Raw genomic sequence first — 23,631 nt, 5'->3', positions numbered from 1 at the left:
TCTTGAAAAATCTAACAGAATGTTCGAGATTTGCTCCTCTTCTACCTACATGTGTTGGGATGGGGGAGATCCATGCTTTTTGGGTTAGCTTCTTGTTGCATTCACGCTTTAATGCTCCAAGGCAAGGATTTAAAAACTGGTTGTTGGGATGGGGCCACCCAGTTTTCTAAGCCTGAGTGTCAATACTAAGGCTGATAAGTCTTTATGGGTGGCACTCACTGATCGGGAGAAGCTATTAAGGGAGAGTTAAGAAAAAAAAAGTTGGGAGGAGGAAGGGGAGGGAAGCAAGGGAGGAAGGGACAGAGTGTCTCCAATACTGGCCTCCCCTGTCACCCACGCCTGGTGCCCCCCAAGTTCCACGTACAGAGCTTTTCGGCTGTTTTGATTTGTTAAGCTGCTTGTATCCCCTACCGTGCAACAGGGAACACGCACTCGGGCTCGATGCCATTTTAAAGGTTACATGTATATTTTGGAGTTTTCTGTAGACAGAGATAATTGACACAATTACAGCTCTCCGCTTGAGCCATTCAGATCAGTTGCTGCCAACTAGAATAATGACACTGAAGCTCTATTTATATGTAAACTGTGTAATATCTTAAAGCTAACGTCATTGTTTTCCTCTCCTCAAGTACAGCATGTTTTGATCTACATAGGGAATATTTTTAAAAACTGGATGTCTAAGAATGTAAACACTTGGAAGGGGAGATGCAGCTGTTTGTGATTTACTTTTTAATCTTCTGTTCTTTGGTGGCTGCCAACGTCAAAGGACTTTTCTTTACATATTATAGTGTATGGCTTATGACCATGAGTATGCTCTTTCTGGTTTTTATTTTGGCTTTCTAAATAAAGGACGGAAGGACTGAAGGAGAAGTAGTTGGATAAAAATACTCCCCCCGCAGACTGGGTCCTGCACTGGGAGCACCGGCCCAGAAGAGCCTACAGTCTTGGAAGGGACAGGGTTTCTATTTTATGGGGCCCATAAATGTCAGGCCTTGTGCTTTACCTTTCGGCTCTGTTTGTGTGTGTTTGTCAGAATCTATTAGTCACACCCAGTTGCTTGCGTCTACCACTGTCTAGACTCTTCAAGAAATGAGCAATTTCGTAGTTAGTGTTTTTACAGGAGGGCACATAATAAGGGATAAAAGCATGCTTACATGATGGCAATCTCTTTTGCAGACTGTTTTCCAGAAGTGGAGGTCTTTCTGATATCCAGGTGCCTATTGTGTGAAATGGTGTTTTAGCTGATTTCGTTTAGATTTATCAGAATGGCATTTCGCTATGTAATTTCTCATCACCCTTTGTAAACAACGAAGCTTACCCCCATTTCCTGTTATAAAAATAACTTTGTCTATTCCGGTGGACTGTGTTTAGATGAGAGGCTTGCCAGTACTTCCACCCATGCTTTTTCTAGCATTGTCTGTAAATGTGTGGTCATGAGCATGAATTTTGAATCCTGGTGGCCCCGTTTACTGGCTTTGAGATCTTGAGGAATTTACTATCCTTTCCAAACCTCAGTTTCTCAGTTTTAAAACAGGAATGGTAATAAAATCTCAGGATGGTCATGAGGATTAGATGAAATAATGCACATTCAAACTGATGACATAGTGGTTGACATGGGACAAACGCTGGCTGTATTACTGGTGGGGACTCTGTGTGTGTGTGTGTGAGAGAGAGAGAGAGAGAGAGACAGAGAAATGTATTTACATATCACATCCTCACTCCAGGAGTGGTTTACTCTAATATTTGGGGAGGGAGGAGGATGCAAGTGAAATTTGAAAACAATTGTAATCAATATAAAATTTGCTTTACTTTTTTAGTCATATTTAATTTGTAGTATTAAAAAATAGATTGAGCTTTTTAAAAAAAAATTTATCAAAAGGGGGATCATACTTTTAAAAGGTTAACAAACCCCTACTTACTGTTAAATGTAAGGGAAACCCGAAAAACTTAAGAGCCATTTTTCTTTGTCTAAAATTACTTTAAAAAAAAATTTATTTATGTATTTATTTTAGAGAGAGCTAGAGGAGCGGAGGGGCAGAGAGAGAGGGAGAAAGAGTCTCAAGCAGACTCCATGCTGAGTGTGGAGCCCGATGCAGGCCTTGATCTCCCTGAGATCATGACCTGAGGCGAAACCAAGAGCTGGATGCTTAACTGACTGAGCCACCCAGGTGCCCCTAAAATTACTCTTAATCAAGTCATATGGACCTTAGCATATGTGTATATGTGCATCTGATTTTCTTATATATAACTTTATATCTATAAAGTTATTTATTGAGTGCCAATTATGTATGAAACACGATGATAAATCAGATAGAGTTGGAGATGACAAGCATCAGGAACAATTTGGCAAACGATGTTTATCAAATGGAAGTTTATTCACAGAGTCAGAAAATTAAATTTCAGGGCATATGTGGAATATAGTATGATTCTACCATGCCTAGATATAATTTTACCTTTCAGCTAATGAAGTACAAAAATTCAGGTTATAAAAGTTTGGGGTGCTGGGGCACCTGGGTGGCTCAGTCAATTAAGCATCCAGCTTTTGATTTTGGCTCAGGTCATAATCTCAGGGTCATGAGATCAAGCCCCACGATGTGCTCTGAGCTCAGCACACTGTCTGCTTGTCTCTCTCCCTCTGCTCCTTCCCCCACTTGCACATACCCACATACACGCTCTCTTTCTCTCTCAAATAAATAAATAATTAAAATCTTAAAAATTTAGGGTGCTTTAGAATTGCTAAGGACAATCCATGTTAAATCATGGATCAACTGTTAAAATGATAAGTTCAGAGAACAATAGGAAGCACCTTCATACCCAGTGATAAAACGATGGGACAGTATTCCTTATTGACGATGAGTGTCATTGTCGGGCTCTTACACCATTTTTTGAGGTGCTCCTCTGCAGACACCCCAGGCATATTGCAAAGTGCAGGGAGCTTCTGTGGCAAATACCTTCCTTTTCCTCTGAGTTCCTCTTTCTCCAGTCCCCTCCCATGGTCCACGGTTTCTTGCTACTGGATGGGCTGAATTAATTGTTCTATAATTGCAATTGTTCTATAATTGCCTAATGGTCAGGCACGTTTTACAATCACCATCTCATTTAATCCTCACAACAGCCCAATGAGCTAAGTGGGCATTTTTAGCGCCATTTTACCAGGAATAGCAGCTCAGTGATGTTGATCGAGTGCCTGAGTGCTCCGGGGGGAGCTAGGGTCTTTCCACCATCAGGTAGCCACAAGGGTAAGTGCCTTGCAGACAGTTTCCATTCCTGCTGTATCCCACAACCCTTGATGAAATGTATTTTCATTCTGTCCCCACTGCTTAGGAAAACAACTCATGTATTCACATACATACATTCACATAGCATGCGAACTGCACTCCCCAGCAGTGGTTTTAGAATTAGCTCTTGGGGAGTATGTCTGGCCATCCCATGTTCCTTCCATTTCCTAAAGCCATTAGAAACCTATGCTTGCCTTGCTGGGGCTTCTCTTCCAGACCAGTAAAGCAGCACCACCTGGTCAGAACAGCAGGTCCGGCCCAGTGAATGAAATTGCCATCAAATAATGAAGACCTTTGCGCTGCCGTAAAGCTTCATTGACGTGAAAACGGAGCCTTGTCGTAACTAACTTGCTAGTAAGTTGGACCGAAGGGCATGCTCTTGAAGAAGGCTGTTTGCTTTCTTCTAAAAATCGGACCAGTTTGCTTCTGTTTGTTGATGTGAATGGAAGTTACTAGTACACACAGTCCATCCTTCTGTGCTTGATGTTTAGTCTTTTCCACATTTTGATACCTTGGAGTCACGACGGCTTTGCCGTCTTCCCGGATGCAAAATGTGCTGCTTCCGGATCTTCGGCTGCGTGCGTCCTATGGTTGTGGGGGTGAGATCCCTGCACGTAGAGTCAGCCTTTTTCTACAGAAACGTTATGGAGGATAAATGAATGCTCTGGAGAAATGGGATCATATTTGGATATCAGTACTTTCAATGCTTCAAAAGTGCAGGTGTTGTAGATCACTATAAGCATTTCATTGATTATGTTGATTCTCCTCGCGGCATTCGAGATGAGATCTGAGTTGGGGATTGGTGGCTTTGCCTACCTGCTTGTTCCCTCGAATAATAAAGACCGAGAGTTAAGAACTAACCTCCAATTTGTGCCTTGAGGTTTATTTGGTAAAAGATGGCTGGAGGGCAGGGTGTATGTTTTCCTTTGGGTTGTGGTGAATGCTTGTTTATTTGGGTTCTATCATCTGTGAGCTAACACACATGGCCCCCGCTCACTTCCTCTTGACCAGGACCTCCAGACATCAAAGTAATCTGCATCCGTGTTTTTTAAAGAGATAGAAATGTATTGGATCACAGTTTCCAGCCCTCTTTTCCCAGTCCTCTTTAGTTTCCTGAACCCTGAACACTAAGCAGGTAGAAGAAACCCACCAGTGTGGGGTCTGTTGTCTTCCCAGTGTCGTCTTTGCAGTCATCCAGGTCTTCTGTGTTTTTTCAGGAGCCCCAAGGCAGAGATTTCTCATTCTTGTCCAGTTAACTCTTCTAGAACCTTTCTGCCTGGAAATTTTTCTTTGTGTTTCAGTTCAAAACTATTGCTGTAATTTAAGCTCGTTTTCCCTCCTGAGATGGAGAACAGATGACTTATCATGTAGCCCTCCTTAAAGTCCCCAGTTAAGCCCTCTTATTATTCTTTTACTGAAATTAAATAGTATGTTTCCCCTCTTCTTCAAGGTTCTTTCCTCCTTTGCTGCTCCGAGTGTGGTCCCCAGACCAGCAACATCGGGGTCACCTGGCAGCAGGGTAGACCTGCAGAATCTTGGGCCCTACCACAAACCTAGCGAATCAGAATCTGCATTTTAACAAAACCCCCAAGAAATCCTAAGCACATTAAAGTTTGAGGACGGCTTTATTTTATCACTTCATAATTTAGATTATTATTTTCTCTGTACTTTTCTCCAGGATGCCTGAAGAGTAGAGACCAAAGCTAGACATGGTATTATAATAAGTAGAAATACCTAATGTATATCGATCTCAAATCCCTATTAATTTAATACCTATGATATTATAATAATTTTGAACTAAATTGGTGTGTATTCTTCATTTATAATAAATCTGTAGCCTTCAGAGACTTTCTGGGGTCTTTTTCTGCTATATGGTTGCCCCATTTACCTAATGGAAGTCCCCATTGTATAGTTGAATTACTCGGCTACTAAGAATCTTGCTTTGCATTCATACTGGGTACCACCTTGTTTTTGCTCATTGGGGGATCTTTTCTTTTTTGCGGGGGTGGGGGAGCTCTTTTCTTTTCTGAATAGTTGGGCTATTAAGATTTTAATGACTCATGGTTAGAAAGAGGACTGTTGGGGGTGAGAAGACCCCAAATCTGACCTCAGTGCTATTCTTCACTGGTTTCATGGGCTCAGGCAACATGATTCTCTTAACAATAACCATAGGATCAAGGAAGTCCCCGTAATACCAGGTGTAGGACTACTTTGATTGTTCTGTTTATATTAATCTATGAACCCTTTCTACAGTGACTTGGTCACTCATTGGAAGTCACCTGTTGAAATGGGAATGAAGAATCTAAAACAAAAGTTGGAATAATTGCCATCCAATTGCATATTTAGGTTAGTGCTTATACTACCGTTTCCACCAGCTATTTACTTATGTCGAATGGTTCTCAAGTCACCGTCCTGTTAACTCCCTCTAGCTCTGCGTTAAAAGAGGAAATTCGCAAGGATCTGGCTGCTCTTAATCCTTGCACTTCTGTTGGAGGGCCTTTGTTTCTACTGGAAGCTCTGTGGGGAGGATCCAGCAGAAATAATGTGTGTAAAGTCAGTGGCTATGTTTAGAGGCTCTGTTTGGTGCTGCTGATGGTTGGGAGTGAGGTGAGCTCAGGGTGGAAGGACAGGAAGGAAGAGAGGCATCTTCTAAGAATAAGATTTGACGTAGACACTTACGTAGTCATGCTCTTCCTTATGCTGTTCAGGAAGGAAAGCGGGAGTAGCCAAACGCAAGAGGTAGACCATTGCCCATTTGGGACATGGTTTTATGGGAAAAACATAAGGCCGTTTTTGAGCAGAATTAAGCAACGTGCATCATAGGGGTGTTCATTAAATGTTAAGTACAGCCTGTCGCTGTTGGGTGATGATGGTGAAATTGTGTGCTTGGGTTTTACTCTGAAGGCCTTCTGTCAGCTTCATCGGCAATGATGCAGAAAGAATAGAGGCTATTGTTTTCTTTATGAACTAAAGCACCCCAGTGACTTCTGTGGCTTTATTTCAGGAGGCTTTGTTCTTATTACCATTACCTTCGGGTTCCATCTGAAAAGCTTCATACTTAACCACCGGGAAATCAACTTGTTCTTTCTGTTCATCGTCCAATTTTAGAATCTTGAACCCTGCGTACTCTCATTGATGATGCTTTCTGTGCTCTGCCCCCCACCCAGCTATTTTTCAAGTTTAAGTTTTAGGGAAAACAGACCCAAAAAGTATCCTCCTGGAAAGACATCTTATACTTAGAAACAGCAACTGAAATTTCTATCTTGAACTTTGACTTTTTTTTTGTAATTAATCATCTTCCAGGGTGAGTATTTCATAAAGTGAAAAAATCCCTTGGAAATGTATTCTGACTTAGGAGTCGCCTCTTAGCAAAGTTAGTGGATTTATTTTTAAAAGTTGACTAATTCTGGAACAGAGGGGACTTCATTCTTAACTTCCTTTTTCTCCCAGATATTTGAGGACGATGAGCATGACCAATAGTCACAGATAACAAAAGGAAAGTCTCTTCTTTCTTACTGAGTTTTACAACTGATTGTGAGGACTAGATATTTTCTCCATTTCATTGAATTGTGAAAGCAAAGCGGGGTCAAGTGACTTGTCCAAGACCAACCACAAAGTACTGGCTCCGTTGGATGAGATACACGCCTGGGAGTGATCAGGGGTATCTGCTCGTGGGGTCCATCTGTCTTTCAAGGTCATTGTGGACGGAGCAGCCTCACACCTGCTGGTCTTCCCCAGACTCTGTTGCTTTGGCCTCCACCGTGCCTGGTATTCTCCCCTCTTTAGTCATTGCTTTTGTATCACGTCCAGACAGTCTTGTTTTCCTGTGAGGAGGGACACGTGAAAACATGGGCCCCGACTGGATAATCAGATCAGCTGTCTTCTCGTAGAAAAGGAACAGAATGGGATACAGCAGAATAAGTTTCCAGCAGTGACAAATTGGGAGAGGCTGTGAGCATGGAGTGTACCCATTGGGATTCTGGAACTGTGGCCATCATAAATAAAGGAAGACCTTGGAACAGGAACACCTACCCCTTCCCTCCCTCTCGTCCACAGAATGGGTGTGCTCCACAGAAACAGTTAACAAGCGCATTTGGTGGCTTCAGCAACAACTCTGGAGTGTGGTTTCTCAGCCTCGGCTCCACTGACATCTGGGGCCAGATAGTTCTTTGTTGCAGGTGGCCGTCCTGTGCGTGGTGGGAGGTTTAAGCGTATTCTTGGCCTCCACCCACTAGATGCCAACAGCTTCTCTCCCACCTCATCCCACCCCCAGTTGTGACAACCAAAAATGTTTCCAGGCATTGCCAAATGTCTCTTGCAGGGAGAGATTATTCCTGCCACCCAAATTGAGAACTCGAGATTTGGTGAAATGCTTGGAGGCTAGAAGGTCTCCGCAGAGAAAAGTGGTTTGGCCCCGTGAGTGCATTTCAGCTGAAATCCAGATGGTTCCTGCCTGGCACACAAGCGGGCCTGGGGATCACCTTCACAGATCCCCCTCTCTCTCTCCTGGGGCTCTGATCCCCTCAGGGCCACTGATATTCTTTTTTTTTATTTAAGATTTATTTATTTATTTGGGGTGCCTGGGTGGCTCAGTCAGTGAAGCATCTGCCTTTGGCTCAGGTCATGATCCCGGGGTCCTGGGATTGAGCCCCACATCGGACTCTCTGCCAAGGGGACCCTGCTTCTCCCTCTCCCACTCCCCCTGCTTGTGTTCCCTCTGTCTCTCTCTCTGTCAAATATAAATCTTTAAAAAAAATTTTATTTATTTGAGAGAGAGAGCACGTGCGAGTGGGGGCTGGGGGAGGGAGGCAAAAGAAGCAGAGGGAGGGGGACAAGCAGACTCTGTGCTGAGCGAGGAGCCCAATGTGGGGCTTGATTCCATGACCCTGAGATCATGACCTGAGCTGAAATCAAGTCAGAAGTTCAACCAACTGAGCCGCCCAGGCACCCTGAGACCTAGCCTTCATAAGGATCCCTTAGTTGAGAGTTGCCACCACCTCTTAACGAAGAATTTGGCCCCGCTGTCCTCAGGAGGCTTCTCGTTCAGCCGGGTGGCCAGCTCAGGACCTGGCGCAGCTCAGCTCAGCACGCCATCCCGGGGAACTTATCAGCGGGTGCCATTCTCCAAATGAAAAAGCGAAAGGCTGAGATGTCAGATAATGGGGAACAGAGAGAGGAACAAGGCCAACATGGAAGTGAGACTTGAGAGATGAAAGCAGAGGACCACGAACTCTGGGGTCAGCGGGTGAAAGGTCAGCCACTCCTTGTCAACTGGAAGAATTTTGCCTCCTTCTCCTGGACAATAGAGAAGTGTTTGCAGTCACTTAGAAATCTGCACCATTGTCTGCTTCAAAGACCTTAGAGAGGCAAGCAGTGTATACATCATCAGTGATTTCAGATTATCTTTCCAGTTGCTCCCCCCCTCCGGCTGCCCAACCATTAGCCGTGTGCATCTGGCAGCAATTTTTCGTCAAGTAAGGCAGGCAGTGTTGACTGGCTGTGTCACACTCCTGTTCAGTTCCTTCCGAGGCAAGACTGGGGACAAGAATTCAGAAACAAAAGCCACCCATTTCCTCCCCCAACAATTAGAAACATGCTTCTTCGGAACCTGGAAATAGTGCCTAAGAATCTCACGGAACATCCATTTAAGCCTATTCAGGAGAATTCTTTGTGAATCCTTTCATGGAGCATTGCAAGTCTTTCATTAGCCGACTTAGAAGGGATGCGGGGGTGGGGGGGGCTTCAGGCTTCTAATTTCTTCTGAGAAAGCAATAGAAGTGGGCTTTCAGCAGTGTTTCTGTGGATAGCATTAATTTAAGATCTGCTCAAAGATATGCTAATGCTATCTGTCCTAATATTTAACTCCTGCCGTTCCCTGGGTAGGTAGATGGGTCTTTGTCTAAAATTTTATCCCAGGGTCTTATTTTTAGCTTCACCTCTACTACTTTTACCTTTTCTTTTTGTTCTGCCACTTCCCCCATACCACCTCCTCTCTCAAATAACGTTGTCTCCCTTCCCAAGACACATCCTGATCTTGGCTTCCGCCTCGGCCCCTGGCCAATGGACTCATTCTTGCTTCCTAACTCCACCAGCACATTTTCGGTTGGTGTGTGTTTTCAGGCATCAGGAGAAAACTGGAGATCCAGGGATATCTAGTTCTTAATAAGAAGTCTTACAATAAGAGCTAACAGTTGAGGGCTCACAGTGTGTTAGGCACAGCGATGAGAATTTTTCACGTATTATCTCATTTAACCTCAAGGGATAACCCTATGAAATGGGTACTGTGATCCCCATGTTACAAATGAAAACATTGACATGAAGAGAGTTAGTCACATGCCTCTGATAAATCACAGACGTACGAGAGATCAAGTAAGTTGTCTTAGTTTCCTTTTAAATTTTAACTTGGAAATAAGTTTTGAGTTAAAATTGATCAGGCTGTAAAAAGCATAACAGCCATGTGGCAGAACCGTCCTCATTGTCAAAGTAACCTTTTTGGGATTGAATTTCCTAAATTACATTTTAGGATGCAGAATCCCATACAGAATACTCATCACTCAGGTAGTGGCAACTCAAGGGAAATACACACTGGTTGCATTACTTTATTGCAAGCAGTGTTAGAGCTTTTCTTGACCATAACCCAGTTACACAGAGGTCCCACCTGTGGCCTTCTGTAGCCCAAGACGGATGGGACAGTTTTCCATCCTCCTTCACACCGACTTCTAAGACTTGCTTTCATAGCCCAGAAATCTTTATGACTTGCACTTCTTTAACAAGAATTCTTTAGGTAAAACGAGTCACAATTGTGCACTGAATACATTTGAAATATACTGCCCTATACTTCTGTATCAATGACCAGTTTCGATGGGTTTCAGACAGTTTTCATTCATCGTTTAGACCCCAGAAGTAACAACAGCTCACCCAACGTTGAAGAATCTGGATGAAATTCTTCCCCACAATCTCCCCATAGTTCTCAACGCAAGAAGGAAGACAAAGGGTAAAACCTTTCTCTCTGTGATTTATGATGATGGCCTCCAGGAGATGTTAATTAGATGTGTGCAGAAGGGAAGGTCTTCTAGTGAGCTTGACCTTACCGGGAACAGTTGGGAATGGGCCTGCTGTCCGTTGGGCCCGTTTAATGACCAGAATACCTCCAGAAGATCAGGGCCACACGGCTGGGGTACTTCGTGGTTCCTTTTAAAGATGCTTGTTCAGTTCAGTACATTTTTCTTGCATTACCAAGTTCTTCCATAAAGTCAACCACAACCCATATTATCGGGGACTCCGGCTAAAACTTGTGGTGAGTAGGAAGTCGATTAAACACAGGTTTTCCCTTTTCTCCAGCTGCCAAAAGTGATGTCAGTGGTGTTAATGATCTTTACCTCAGCCCGCTGCAGACCCAGGGCCGTCTGTGTGAACGCTTGGTCTATGCTCTGGTTCTTAGGCTCTTACGGAAGAGCTGCTGATGGTTGATAAGAAACAATTAGGTAGTCAGACAATTACTCAAAGGTAAAATCAGGCACTTGCCTTCTTGAAGCAATTTCTGATAGGACTCTGGGGAGTGTGCAAAGAATGTGAAATCTATTTCGTGTTTACCAGAAAAATTAAAGGCAGTACGACCGGGCTGAGCCTGCTTGATTCTCTTTTGCCTAATTACAGAAATGGTATTGCAAACACTTTTTTACTATCTCTACACCACATTGTAAACTACGGTGGGATTTTAATTTAAGTCTACTGGTTTGTATCAAAGCCAGACCAATAAAACCTATATCCTGTATTTCTGAACATTAAAAAAAAAACAAAACAACAAACTGATGTGAAATTACAATATAAACCATAAACCTCAGAACTGGAGTTTAATTCCTAGGAGAGAGCATATACTGCAGAAATAGGTCCCATAAAAGGAGAAGAAAGCCTGACTTTTATGACTTGCTTTCTCAGGTAAGGAAGAGGGCATCATCTTACTTTCATGTCTTCAAGCAACAGGCTTATTTTGGTTGAGCTCCATTAAAATTAAAGCTTCCTGTTCCACGTTATGGGGTCTGACTTGTAATGTAGAGGGATTGTTTCTCGGAGTTCCGCTACCTTGACTGTCATGCATGTGGGGATGCATTCTAATTTCGGTGGAAGAGAGGTTGGAGACATTTTGAGTTCCGTTGCGAGGGGATGGGGTAAGGGCTCTTATGGTGCTGAACCCCCATTTGCCTTATCTTCTGCTTTATCAGCACACTCCCTATTAATAAAAAGAATGGGAAATAACTAAAGTGGATATTCTTCAGCTTAAAAGATTTCTGAATGCTTATTCAGATTTCCTTAGTACATTATTGGCAGGATACTTTTTTTTTTTTTAAGATTTTATGTTTGAGTACTCTCCATATCTAGTGTGGAGCTCGAACTTAGGACCCCAAGATCAAGAGTCACACGCTCCACTGACTGAGCCAGCCGGGCGCCCCTGGCAGAATACTTTTAATTGTTGCGAACCATATGTTGTTGTTTTTGTTTTCATCTGTCTTCTCCATAAATCTCTAACCCTCTGGACAAGTTTCCCGCCCCAGCTCCTGCCCTTTGTTGCTGGGGTGGGAGAAGTCCACAGTGCTGACCGGATTCACAGCGGGGGCGCACAGGCTGGACCGTCAGCTCCTGGGTCAGCCCCTCTCTTCTCTTCTTTTCATAATAATGTGCCTTTCTTCACTGGTGGACTCCTGAAGTCACCAGCCCTGCCAGAAGGACTTTCACTGGGACAAAAGGGGAACTGGAGCGAGGTGGCCTCTCACATGTTGGCAGCTCTCCCTGAATGTTCCTCCCTGGCAGCCCTGCACGCTGGAAGGCCTGGCCAGCAACCTTGTTATCTGCACCAGCTCTCACCCATGTGACTCGCACCAGGCAAAAGTGCTCTTAAAGCAGCTCCGTGAAAACACTGGCCTGGCTGGTCAGTTACCCTTTGCCTTTTAAGACCACAAAACCAAGTCTTGCCAGCTCTGTTCTGGCCTATTATAAAAGATGTTGGTTTAGCTTCTTGTTAACGTAAAGAAGCAAACGTCTTATGGTCTTACCTCTAATTCTTTAGTTCAATCCTGTCTTGATTTTTCTTTTCTCTCTCCTTCCTTCCTTCCTTCCTTCCTTCCTTCCTTCCTTCCTTCCTTCCTTCCTTCCTTCCTTCCTTCCTTTCTTCCTTCCCTCCCTCCCCCTTCTCTTCCCTTCCCTTCCTTTCCTTCCTCACTCCCTCCCTCCCCCCTTCGTTCCTTCCATCCAATCATCCATTCTCTCTCTCTCTCTCTCTCTCTCCCCCCCCCCCACCCCCCAGCTTAGTTCTGTCCTTTGCCAGAGTCTCAGCTTGCCCTGACACTTCCAGGTGCACCTTGTAAAGAGCAGAGTGATTTTCCTTGTGTCCAGAACTTGAAGCCCTCTGGAGTTAGCTTTTCTTTTTATGTAGGTGATTACCATAGCTAACAGGACTGAGCTCCTCCCTAAATGCTGCCCTCCAACCCCCGGTTGGTAGAACCAAACTCTAAGTCAGGAAGTTTCTTTAATAAGCCTTACATAGCCCATCAGATGGGTCAGTGGTCTCCCTTATCCAATGGGGATTAAATAGTGTAAATGTTAAAATGCAGGACACCTGTATACTCCTGGGACTATGAATTTATTTAATACTGATGATTTTTTTAAATTTACTGGCCTATTCACCAGGATCAGGTATGCTTAAAAACGAATACTTTTGCAGTGTTTTATAAGGTGCCTTATTAATATGTAAGCATTCTAGAAGACTTGATCTTCTCTGACTTAGTGGTAGCATGAATTATTGCATCAGCGTCAATGAAGCGGCTGAAGAATGGTTCGCGATCACAGTAGTGCAATGCAGTTGAATATAATTTTGTCAAATAGGAAATTGACAGGCTTGGGAAGACAAGATTAGAGAGAGGTCACAGGTGCCGTATTCAGCATCCTACCACGGATGGAGCTACACACCGTGCCAACCATTTCTCTCTTTATTCCCAGGCAAAGGGAACTGTTTTCTTTTCTGAGAGGGAGTCTCCTGTCCTGTTCTGCATACTTCGCCTGTGCCATTCCCTTAAGGATTTGGCTTTTGGACATCAAAGCCAGGAAGCCAGAGGCTTTTTCTACTTCAACCTGCCATTCCCCTCCCCATACACAATGAATTGGGAGGAGGGAAAGGAATAGAATACCAACAAGGTTTAAAAGTCAGTTAACATTTCAAATATCTTCTCATCACAGAGTTTTTAGGAACAGGGAAGATCTAAATATGATGGAAACATTATTTTCCTGTCCTATTGAAACATTTTTGACATTGAATGCAGAATTTTAAAAGTTCAAGTCCTTTAAGCGAACAGTAGCACCACAGCTGAATCGTGGCTTTCCCTGGGTGACAAGAATTCAAGAAATGTTGAGTCCTTCTTTATATTTTCCTGTGGTGTCTAAATTTTCTATATTATAGTCAAGAATATTTTTAAGTCACAGCTGTTTATTTTAAGTGAAAGAGAAATGTGCTGTTTTGACACATTTCTTTAAGTGGAGGAATTCATTTATACAAATTTTTCTAGTTGAATCTACAATGTAAGACTTCAAACAATGATCTCCACTGAAGAAAAGTCATTACGATAGTCATTTTTTTTTTCCAGCATAGTTGTGTGAGGAAGAGTTCTTTTGTGGCTACGTTTTGGTATAGAACAATAGCCAAGCAACTTAGAATATTTTACTCCTGCTTTCTTAGTGGAAGTAGAAACTGCTAGTAATGCTTTAACGAGATATTTATTTATAACTGTGTTGCCCTTGACTCAACAAATTGGCAGGAGGTTTCGAGGCATTTGAATACAAGATAAAACTTTTAGTTAATGGGTTGGACCAAAAATTCATTGTTGAAGGGGTGTGGATCCTTCACTGTACACGTATCATAACCTTTTGCTGTTTTCAGCTGCTTTACAGTGAAGCCTAATCAGTAGGCTGAGTGTGAAGGGAAGCAGAAGCTTTATCTGTTTCTCAGCTCTCATAGGCATAGTTTAAGTGGGTCGAGTCCAGAAGATGTAAATTCCGACCGGATGCAATAACGCAGTAATCCATAGGTCTCAAGTAGCATCGCTCAAGTGTTGACTTATTTGATAATGCTTTAAAAATTACATTTTTCATTACTGGCAACAGGATTAGGTGGGTTTTATCTTACGAGAAGACACAGGGAAGGGGACAAGAGATGCGGATGCGGTGATGAAGTTTTGTCAAAATGTAATTTCCTGCTACTAAATCTCATGACAGGTGCATCGTCTTTCTGGGTTCAGACGTTATTCCCCCGTGAGGTAACGAGAGAGGACGTATCATAGGAACCTCACCATTTGATATTTGCCCAGCTCTTCTCCGAGGAGATGTTTTGCTTTTTTGTTTCCACTTCGTGGGTGTTACAGATGAGTTTTTGTATTTGTAAAACATTGCTGCAATATTTGCTTCATATGGCCGATATGAGCCAGTCCGGGTTGTAGATATAAAGTGCGTCAGAGTACCTCTACCCATGGCTTCCTGTTCAGTGCTTAGAATCGTCCTTTTCACTGCGTTTTTATTTGTCACTCAACAGGTGTTTCTTGAATTGAATGACTGCGGGAGCCTAGTGTGGGTGTTGGTTTTTTAAAAACATATCCCCAAAATGTATGATATACACGTGGGCCTTTCTTCAAATGCATTTGTGGCCTTCTTGACCGCAGTTGTGTCGAGGCAGGCATAAAGGCAAATGAACCTTAGTCCCATGAACCTATGCTAAGGTCTGTCTGTAATGTCCTCAGAGTTCATTTCCAACAAAACTCATCAGAGCAATTGTGAACAGCTATGTGTGGGGAACCTTGGTTTTGGGGTTTTTTTTGATTTTAGATAATACCTCACTCGGAACCATTACCCAGCTTAATCAGCCCCTTTATTCACCATATTTGACTCTCAGAGCTTTTTGGCCATTTCCACAGATCAAATATGCCCTCAAAGGGCCGAGACTGGCTGCTATGGAGACCATTCGAAAGACAATGCCCAAGGCTGAGAAGGCAATCTCGAAAAAGAAATGGGAACTTGAGAAAGCATTCCAAAAATGCTTCCAAAGGCTTGGCTGCCTGCTTGAAATAAGTGTGCAGACCCCAAAGAGGCTGCAGGGAAGGACAGTTCTCACTCAGGGGTGTCTTTTAAAAATCCGTTATCATTTACTCAGGAGCTACGCTTTGCGCGCACGCGCGCACACACCCCTTGAACAAAGGTAAACAGATGTGAACTTCAGACTTTCCCTTGAAGTTTTTCCTGGCCTCTGTTGCCTGTTGATCGCCTCTGTGCCCATCCCCTCCCCTTCAGCAGAGCCTCCCTCTTTCCCACTGGCTCCCTTTTTCAGAGATCCCCAAGGTGATGGCACAAGCAGGTAGCATTGGTGGCTGAGACATTTGTTGATCAGGATTGACGATAAAGGGCTTCGAAGAGTAGTGCGCTGAGACTTTAGAGGGACAGTTTATGGTGCCACTGATAGATCCTTTTATTTCCTGCTCTTTGAACATACATACTTGTGGGGAATTACAGGGAGGGGTTCAGAGTGGCCCAAAGCAATAGATCTCAGCATCTGGTGAAGCCGGAGTGTGTTCCCTCCTCAGAGAGGCCCCCAATCTTCGCCCCTCTGCATCCACGCAGGTTGGCACGTGCGAGGACAAAACTGGATACAGTTTGTGGTGAGCTGAGCTGTTCATTCAGCCCTTCTGGCTGAGAGCCAGGTATAAAATGAAAAGCATACCACCATGTGCCCTTCGCTCATCCTGCCCCCCCCTTCTATAAATAAGCATTTTGTTTGTTTGTCTCAAGCCCTTTAATAAAGTGTGGACTTCCCACTTCATCTTGGGCCCAGAGCGGTGAAGCCGTGTGAAGCTCTGTCTGCATATTCTTGGAGGAACATTCTGAGAGATTGCAGTGTGAGGTCAGGAAAATCTTGAAAGTAAATTAGCGATCTGGAGATCGGTCTCCGGGGTTTTTGAAGGGGTGGGTTTTCCTTTCACTTGTAGGAACCACGCAAAGTAAGACCTGTTTCTCTGACAATCAGAGGGACAAGCCTGGAGTCCTGTTTTGTTTTTACATGGGTGTCTCCATGGGAAGTCTTTTTTTTGTCTGTAGAAAAACAGAGTGTTTACCTGTCATTTAGAGGCAGCGTTAATATTTTAAAAAAAACAACAGAAATCTCATAAAACTGGAGTCCACGTTTAGTAAATTTCCGCTTACCTGAAAGCCAAATGGTGAATGCTGACTGGTCCCAGCCATACTCTCCTTCAAGGGAAGAGATAGACAAGCAGTTGTGTTGGCAACATATACACCGTATGGCTTGTGGAAGCTGTTCCTTTCCTTGGTGCTGACATGCGTTAGTACTGCTTCATCTGGACATATCCTGAAACGTGTCCTGTTGTCCCTAGACTTAGGTAAAGGTACTTTTGCCTTTCATTCGAGATTCTTCGCCATCTGTCCCACCCACATTTGCAGATCTACCTCCTGTGACCCTTTTCACAGACCTTAGGATTCAACACACCCATCCTTTTCCCCCTGGCCTGCCCCTGGCCATACCCTTCATTTTATCACGTGCTCTCAGTGGGACCTGGGCTTTGTCCCTTTGATTCTTTCCATTCCTATTTAGTTGAGTTTTCACTGTGCGCCAGCCCCTGTGCAAGGCTCTGGGGATGCAGTGAAGCAGCGAAGACAACGAGCCCATTTCCACAGCCCCACACTGTTCCTTTTCTTCCAGTCCAAGCCAGACGTGTCAGTGGGCTACTTCCTTTCTCTTCCTGGCTAGGAGCCTTCTTTCCCTCCCTCCTTGCAGCGAGAGCATCTTCCCTGTGCATCTGCCATGGGACGTACCCCCTTTTTCTTTTGCATTCTTTCTATTTATGAATGGAGCTTACCTTCCTTTTTGGGTTTTCTAGAAAGCAGGGCCTGTAGCACAATTCATCTTTATATCCCCCCCTAGCATTTAATGCAACGAGTTACCCATTCGGCAATATTTATTATCTACTCTGCGCCATTCTATAAATCTTGGTATTTATAGATAACTTTGGACTACATAAAAAAATGTGGGCTTCAGAAGGACTAATGTTAATACTGGAGAGCAAAAGAGGGCTTATGAGGTTAAATAAGGTGTCTCGTCTCTGGAATGGCCTGGGTAGTGCCTCACAAGGTCTGCCTTCTGGAATTGCATAGAAACCATGTGCCTCTGCCAGAATAACATTTCTATTAGATCTAAATCAGAATCCCTTTCTTTTTTAATTTAATGATTAACTACGTCTGTTTCACTTGGGTCTCCTTTGCATCTAAAATGCTCACGTCAAGCAATGTCACGTTAGAAACTGACTTCAGATTTTGTAATGTTAGGCCCTGCAACTTGAAATTCTAAAATCTGCAGTTGACTTTGAACCAAAAGAAGGTGAAGCATAGCCTGACTGTAACCCGCTTACCGTATTTGATATACTTTGACCCAACAACTATAATTCACATTTTTTGTTCGGATCCTCAGAACATCAAAGTATTTTGTGTTTTTGTGTTACTAGACTCTGAAGCCTCCAAATCACATCGATCTGTTGACTGATTTAATATTGACTATTTTGAGTTTGTATTTGCTTTAGACTCTTGCATTTTGAAAGGGGGGGGAAGTTAAATACAGCGTGTTGATTTTATTTAAGTACACAGTACTGTTTGTGCCCGTAACTTCTGCCTCTCTGACACTGCCTCCTTTTTAAAGAAAAACCCTTCAAAGCTGATGGAACGTGCATTTTGCGAGGCCAGGGGTGACGGATCCTTTTGTTTTCCTTTTCAGAATGAAGACCTGAATGACCTCAGCAAATCCTCCCTTTCCTCATGGGTACCCAGACTCTGAATATTTCATGATTCACAACCAGGACCTCACATCTTTCTCCTCAGTAGATGGTACGATGCATTCATTTCAGTTTGTTTACTTTCTGCAATCCTCAGGAGTTCCTTGACTGAACTGCACGTACTTACATTGTGCCAAGCAAAAAAGCACTGTGACACCCGAACCATGAGTCTGCATAAACTTCATCTTCGACCTTAAGGACTTAGCTGGCCACGTGAGCTGATGTGCCCACCACCACGCCACGAGAGAATGGGTTTACTCTCATTGCATTTACAAGATCCATTTCATCTGCTGCTGAAACTGTGTATGACAAAGCATCCTTGTAAATTATTTCATACAAAACTGTTCGTGTTGGGTGGAGAGAGTATTAAATATTTAACATAGGTTTTGATTTATATGTGTAATTTTTTAATTAAAATGTAACTTTTCTTACAGCACATCTTTTTTTTTGGATGTGGAACTGAGGTATACAATGTTCTGTTGTAAAGAGTGGAGCAGATACTTAAAACAAGGCTAACAAGAGTAGACTAGGGTACGATCCTTGTTTTAAGATTGTAATTCAGAAAAATAATATAATAAGAATCATAGTGCCATTAGATGGTTCTCAATTGTATAGTTATATTTGCGGATACTATCTCTTGTAATATAGCCCTGATGTTGAGCTGAGATCCTTACAAGAATTGATCTTAATTTTGTATTTTTTCCTGTAAGGCAATAGACCATGTTAATTAAACTGAAGAAGGATATATTCTACGGGGTATTTTCAAGTGTCAGCTTAAAATTGGCCATTGAATGGAAACAAAATTACAAGCAAAGGAAATCAAAGTCTTCCATTGTATATACTGTAAAGAGGAGGAGACTTGGGTGATCCCTTTAAATCAAGAGCTCTCTTTGGAATGAACAATGTGGGTGTTTGTAAATTCTGGAAATTTCTTTCTATTCATAATAAACTAGAGACTGTTGATCTTTTCTTCTCCCCCTCCCCCCACTTCTGTAAGCTTCCTGCTCCATTGCTACCATTTTTTTTTTTTTTGTGCACACGTTAGGGTATTTTATTTCTGGCATCGTCTCGAGAAAAATGGTAAGACAAGTGAGTACTTGTCTTTGATTTCTAACCAGAAGTTAAAATTTCAGAAAAATGGTTTTTAGCACGACCAGGGCTACGTGTCATTTCCCACAAGACCCTTATCTCTTGTTTTCTGAGACCCTCCCATGTTAGTTACATGATTTAGCCGAACGTAACTGGTTCCATTTGCCCTGGTGGGTACTGGCCTATTAGCGATTCGTTAATAAAACCCAGTATACAGAGAGCATGTCAAGGCATAATGACCGGCTCCTGAGACATCAAGCCAGCAGTGAAGATGTCAATCTTCCTCTTGGTTGGAAAACACACACATCTCGGAATTTTTCCTTGTGAAAAAGAGAAGGCCGTGAACGTACTTAAAGATATCACCTACCGTGTTTTTAATCTTTTTTGCCGGGAAACTTCCTAAAGGTTAAGTGAACAAATGCCAAGGTCAGGCTCCCTCAGAGTCCGTGTAAACGATTAGAAGTTCCCAGCCGGGCTGTGGAGAGGAGCAACGTTCCATTCCTCTGATGGGTTGAGCTCCCTGGGTCGGGGAGGGGCTACAAGGAAGGGACAAGGTTGGGGGCCTTTGCAGTGGCTGCTGCCCCTCGTCCAACAGGTCGGGGGGACCCCTACTCTACTCAACAGGGAGTGGAGATAAATGGAACCCCTCGCGCTGCTGAGGCCTGTGTTACTGTTAATTCAACCAGATGGCATGTACCTCACAGATTGGGGAACGATGTTCATTGTCGCAGATTCTAATCATTTGCACGCTCATCAATTTCTAAGATGAATAGGTCCGTAGTCATAAGAATCCATTGTTTTCAAGGAACTTGCTGAATTACATCATTTCCTATGAGGAGAGAACACTACCGATTTAAAAAATCTATGAATTTTTTTTTTTACACTTTTATAAAAAAGACTTTCTTAGTCCAACTAACTTTACATTTTTTTCAAATATTCTGCCTCCTGCTCCTGCTAGTGGAGGAAGAAAGCAAGCTGTCCTGCTTTCGCTTGCTCTCTTCCATTGAGGACAGAAGTCGTTAAAGAGACATCAGTGAACAAAGTCAGCCCCAACTGTTTTCCTGTAGAGCTGGTTATTATTCCTCAAGGAAACTATACTTTGAATATGTATTCCCGAGATACCTCTGCATGTGGAGAATCAACATATTTTAGGTGAGAACAGAAATGAACAGACTGGAAAAGCCATCTCTTGGTTAATTTCTCTGATGTTTTGTTGAGTCAAATAGTATAAAGGTAGAAATTCTTATTTAATGAGCTGCTTCTAGTGGTCCCTGAGCTGGGTTTGGTGGTGGTATCAGACTTCAACAATTTAAAACTGGAAGTTGCTGGTATTTAAGGCAAAAGCTCGTGCTCTGCCTACGGAGCATGACCTTGAGCAACGGAGCATGACCTTGAGCAACGTCAGCTGCTAAAATCCTTGTGTTCAGTTCCTATTGAGAGCTGGCTTTTATCCATTTCCAAGTATTTGTAGGCCAGCCAAGGAATTACATTAATGGGGCTTCTCGTGGCCTCTGGTTAACCTATAAGTTAGTGGCTTTTTCCTCATGAGACCAACCTTTTATAGTGTTCTTTCTTAGAGACCTAGGCAGAGTTTTAAAATTCTCCTTTGTGGAAAGAACAAATATAGTTCATGACTTTGATGATATCTTCATTCGGGGAAAAAAAAAAGTCCTAGAACGAGCTAGAAGTGAAGAGAATCCATTAATGATCAACCACCTGAGTCAATAATGACAATTCAGTACTGATGTTACGTCTGTGGCTATTTCTTGCTAACTTTCAAAGGTCAGGGACTCTGAACTAATCTAGGTTGACTGCAAAAATGGGTTTACTAAAAATCATCTAGCCAAAAGTAGAGATTTTTAACCTTTATTTTCCCCTATTGTGTCCTAGCTGTGTTTTAGATCTGAGACATTTTAAGTATTAAGAAACAATATTACGATACTGTAAGGAACAGTATTGTATAATACCGAAGCCCTGTTTTGTTCAATCTTGCATCCTGAATGCAATTTGCCAGGTAGTTGAAAACTTTAATTTTCTTTACTGCAGGTGGTTTAAAAATGCGAGGGGAGCTCATCGTCCACTGACAGTAGAGCCATGAAAAATGGGAGAAATGTGAAGTGCTCTCAGTGCTCTGGCGGAATTCTGTGGGTCAGTCCATCACGCAAAGAGGCTCTGAAACCAGAGACACTGTGGGAATTAAGACCTTGACTGGGGAGAGACAGGAGGACCCTTTGGAAGGCACGCAAAGGAGAATGGATGGAAGCCGCACACGAAGTCGCTTCTTTGTGATGATTGACAGGGGAGTTAGTGTTCCTAGGACACCGTGTGTGTTATTAGCTGGAGGTAATGCTGCATTCATAAAGGTGGCTGAAAAACTTTAGGGGAAGAAACATGCACTTCTTGGGATGTGGGGAAATATGGCCTTGCCAATACTAAGAGAAAGACCTCCAGTCTTGTGAGCTTAGTTCTGGAGAGCAAAATAGCCTTCTTCTAGTCAATAAAACATCAAGGGTTAGACACTGGTGCCTTTGATCACCTCCAAAGTCAAGCCAGATAAGGTCGTGGAGATCCCACCATAGCTCTGTCCATCCATCTCCTAAGCGTGGGTAGAGAATGTGTGGGTCAGAGGGCATGTTGGGTTTCCCACTGCTTGTAACCAGAGCATCCAGTTAGGTGCTGAGAGGAGGTAGAAAGATAGTGAAGGTGTTCGATCCTGTTCTTAAGGAATTTGTCAGCAATAAAGAACTTATAATTAGCTAATAAGATTAGAAAACGTGACTTAGCTGGAGAGTTGTCCCCCTTTCATCGTTTGTTGATGACTTGGCATTTGTGATGTGTACGCCAAGAGCTCACCTGGCATTTAAATCTCTCTTTGCTTATGTGGTTACTTTCCCTAATGTTAACCAATACGCCACGTGATAGGACAAATTCGGTAAACAGGAAAACTTGTCCGTATATGTATAGGCATCTTTAGTGCTGTTTTGTTTTTGTTTTTTTGTTTTGTTTTGTTTGTTGACCTTAGAACTTTGCTATTGGCTTAAGAATGTAGTTCCCGGAACAATTTTTCTTACAAAGTTCTTTCCTTACACCTCTTGGCTGCAGGGTGGGCCAAATGAAATCCATATATATTTTTTCATTTGATGTATGTGCAGTTTGGTTTATCATCTTCAGATGGTGGTGCTGCCGATGGTGCTGCTTCATCTGTGTACAAAAGGACCAAGGCATGGTCTGTGTTGCTACCAAAACATTGATTGTATATACGTGTATAACATATGTATTATGTATATATGCAATGGGTACCAGGCCAGGTATATATTTTTATTTAGAAGTGTTTCACTTTTCTGAGTTTTCTTTATAGTGTTATGCTTATTTTCGGGTTTTTTTCCCCCCTGATTCTGTCTGGTACTTAGAATTGTAGTGTCTTCATCGTTAATTAAAGAAAACTGTCTAAATGAATTCACGGATGTGAATGCTAGTGATCCTTAATGTTTTTGGTTATGGGACATGGAACAGAAACTGCCAATTAAAAGTTGCTGGGGAATTTGGGTAAGAGCAGTATACACTATTTAAGATACTTTAATTAATAAATGATTTTGGAACAGATAGGTTTGCCTCACACGATCCCTCTTCAGTTGGCTTTCAGTGGCCAAGAGGATAAAGAAAGAGCCCTCTGGAAAGATTTCAAGCTGCTTTTGTTGGTGGTGGTAAAATGGGAAGAGGGAGTGGGGAGCAAAATGCCGTCCTCCTCGGGATGGAAAGATAGATGTTCTGTTGATAGGCCCTTTAACAGCCTCGTCCAAACCGTCAGTGTGCACATGGATCCCCCAAGAGGTTGTTCAAATGCAGATCGCCATTGAGGGGTTGTGGGCACGGGGCCTGAGATGCGCTGGCTACATGTTACCATCATCTGGATAGCTTTTAAAAAACTTCAATGGCGGGGCCACGTCTAGAGGCGCTGATTGACTTTGGGGTGGGGTCTGGGCGTTGGTCGTGGCTACAGGCCGCCGCTTTTTACACTCTCCACGAGACTAGTACAGGGTCAGGGCTGAAACCCACTGTGGAGAAGTGTTACCCAAACTTGTCTGACTGCTAGAGTCACTTAGAAATGCTGATTCCCTGGAGCTATCTAGGAGTGTGTGTTTAAACAGGCAACTCATGGTGGGCGAGTTGGGAAACCCCTGATTTCTGTGCCAGTGGAATCTTTTGGAATGTTTCACCACTAGAGCGATAGGACACTGATGATTTTTGTGAATAATAAAACACATTGCTGATATAGAAACAGTCAACTCTCCCCACTTTCTCCCAAACTGAGCTTTCTTGCTCAAACAATTTAAATAGATGATTGGTGTGTCTTACATAGTTAGGGCAAACTCAAATTACTGAACATTGTGGAA

General features: G+C 43.0%; 1 protein-coding gene across 1 annotated transcript in view; it reads left to right on the top strand.

Moving 5' to 3' along the window:
• IRS1 (insulin receptor substrate 1) overlaps positions 1-22,693 on the top strand; it is a 61,793-nt gene extending 39,100 nt beyond the window's left edge. The window contains exon 2 of the mRNA XM_026491815.4: positions 18,091-22,693. The gene's annotated coding sequence lies outside the window, so the exon portion shown is untranslated. The remainder of the gene's footprint in view (positions 1-18,090) is intronic.
• The last annotated feature ends 938 nt before the right edge of the window (positions 22,694-23,631 follow it).

This window comes from Ursus arctos, unplaced genomic scaffold, assembly GCF_023065955.2.
Source record: "Ursus arctos isolate Adak ecotype North America unplaced genomic scaffold, UrsArc2.0 scaffold_1, whole genome shotgun sequence".
NCBI classification, from domain to species: domain Eukaryota; kingdom Metazoa; phylum Chordata; class Mammalia; order Carnivora; family Ursidae; genus Ursus; species Ursus arctos.
Note: the sequence above shows the minus strand (reverse complement) of the source record. Positions and strands in the feature narration are given on the sequence as shown.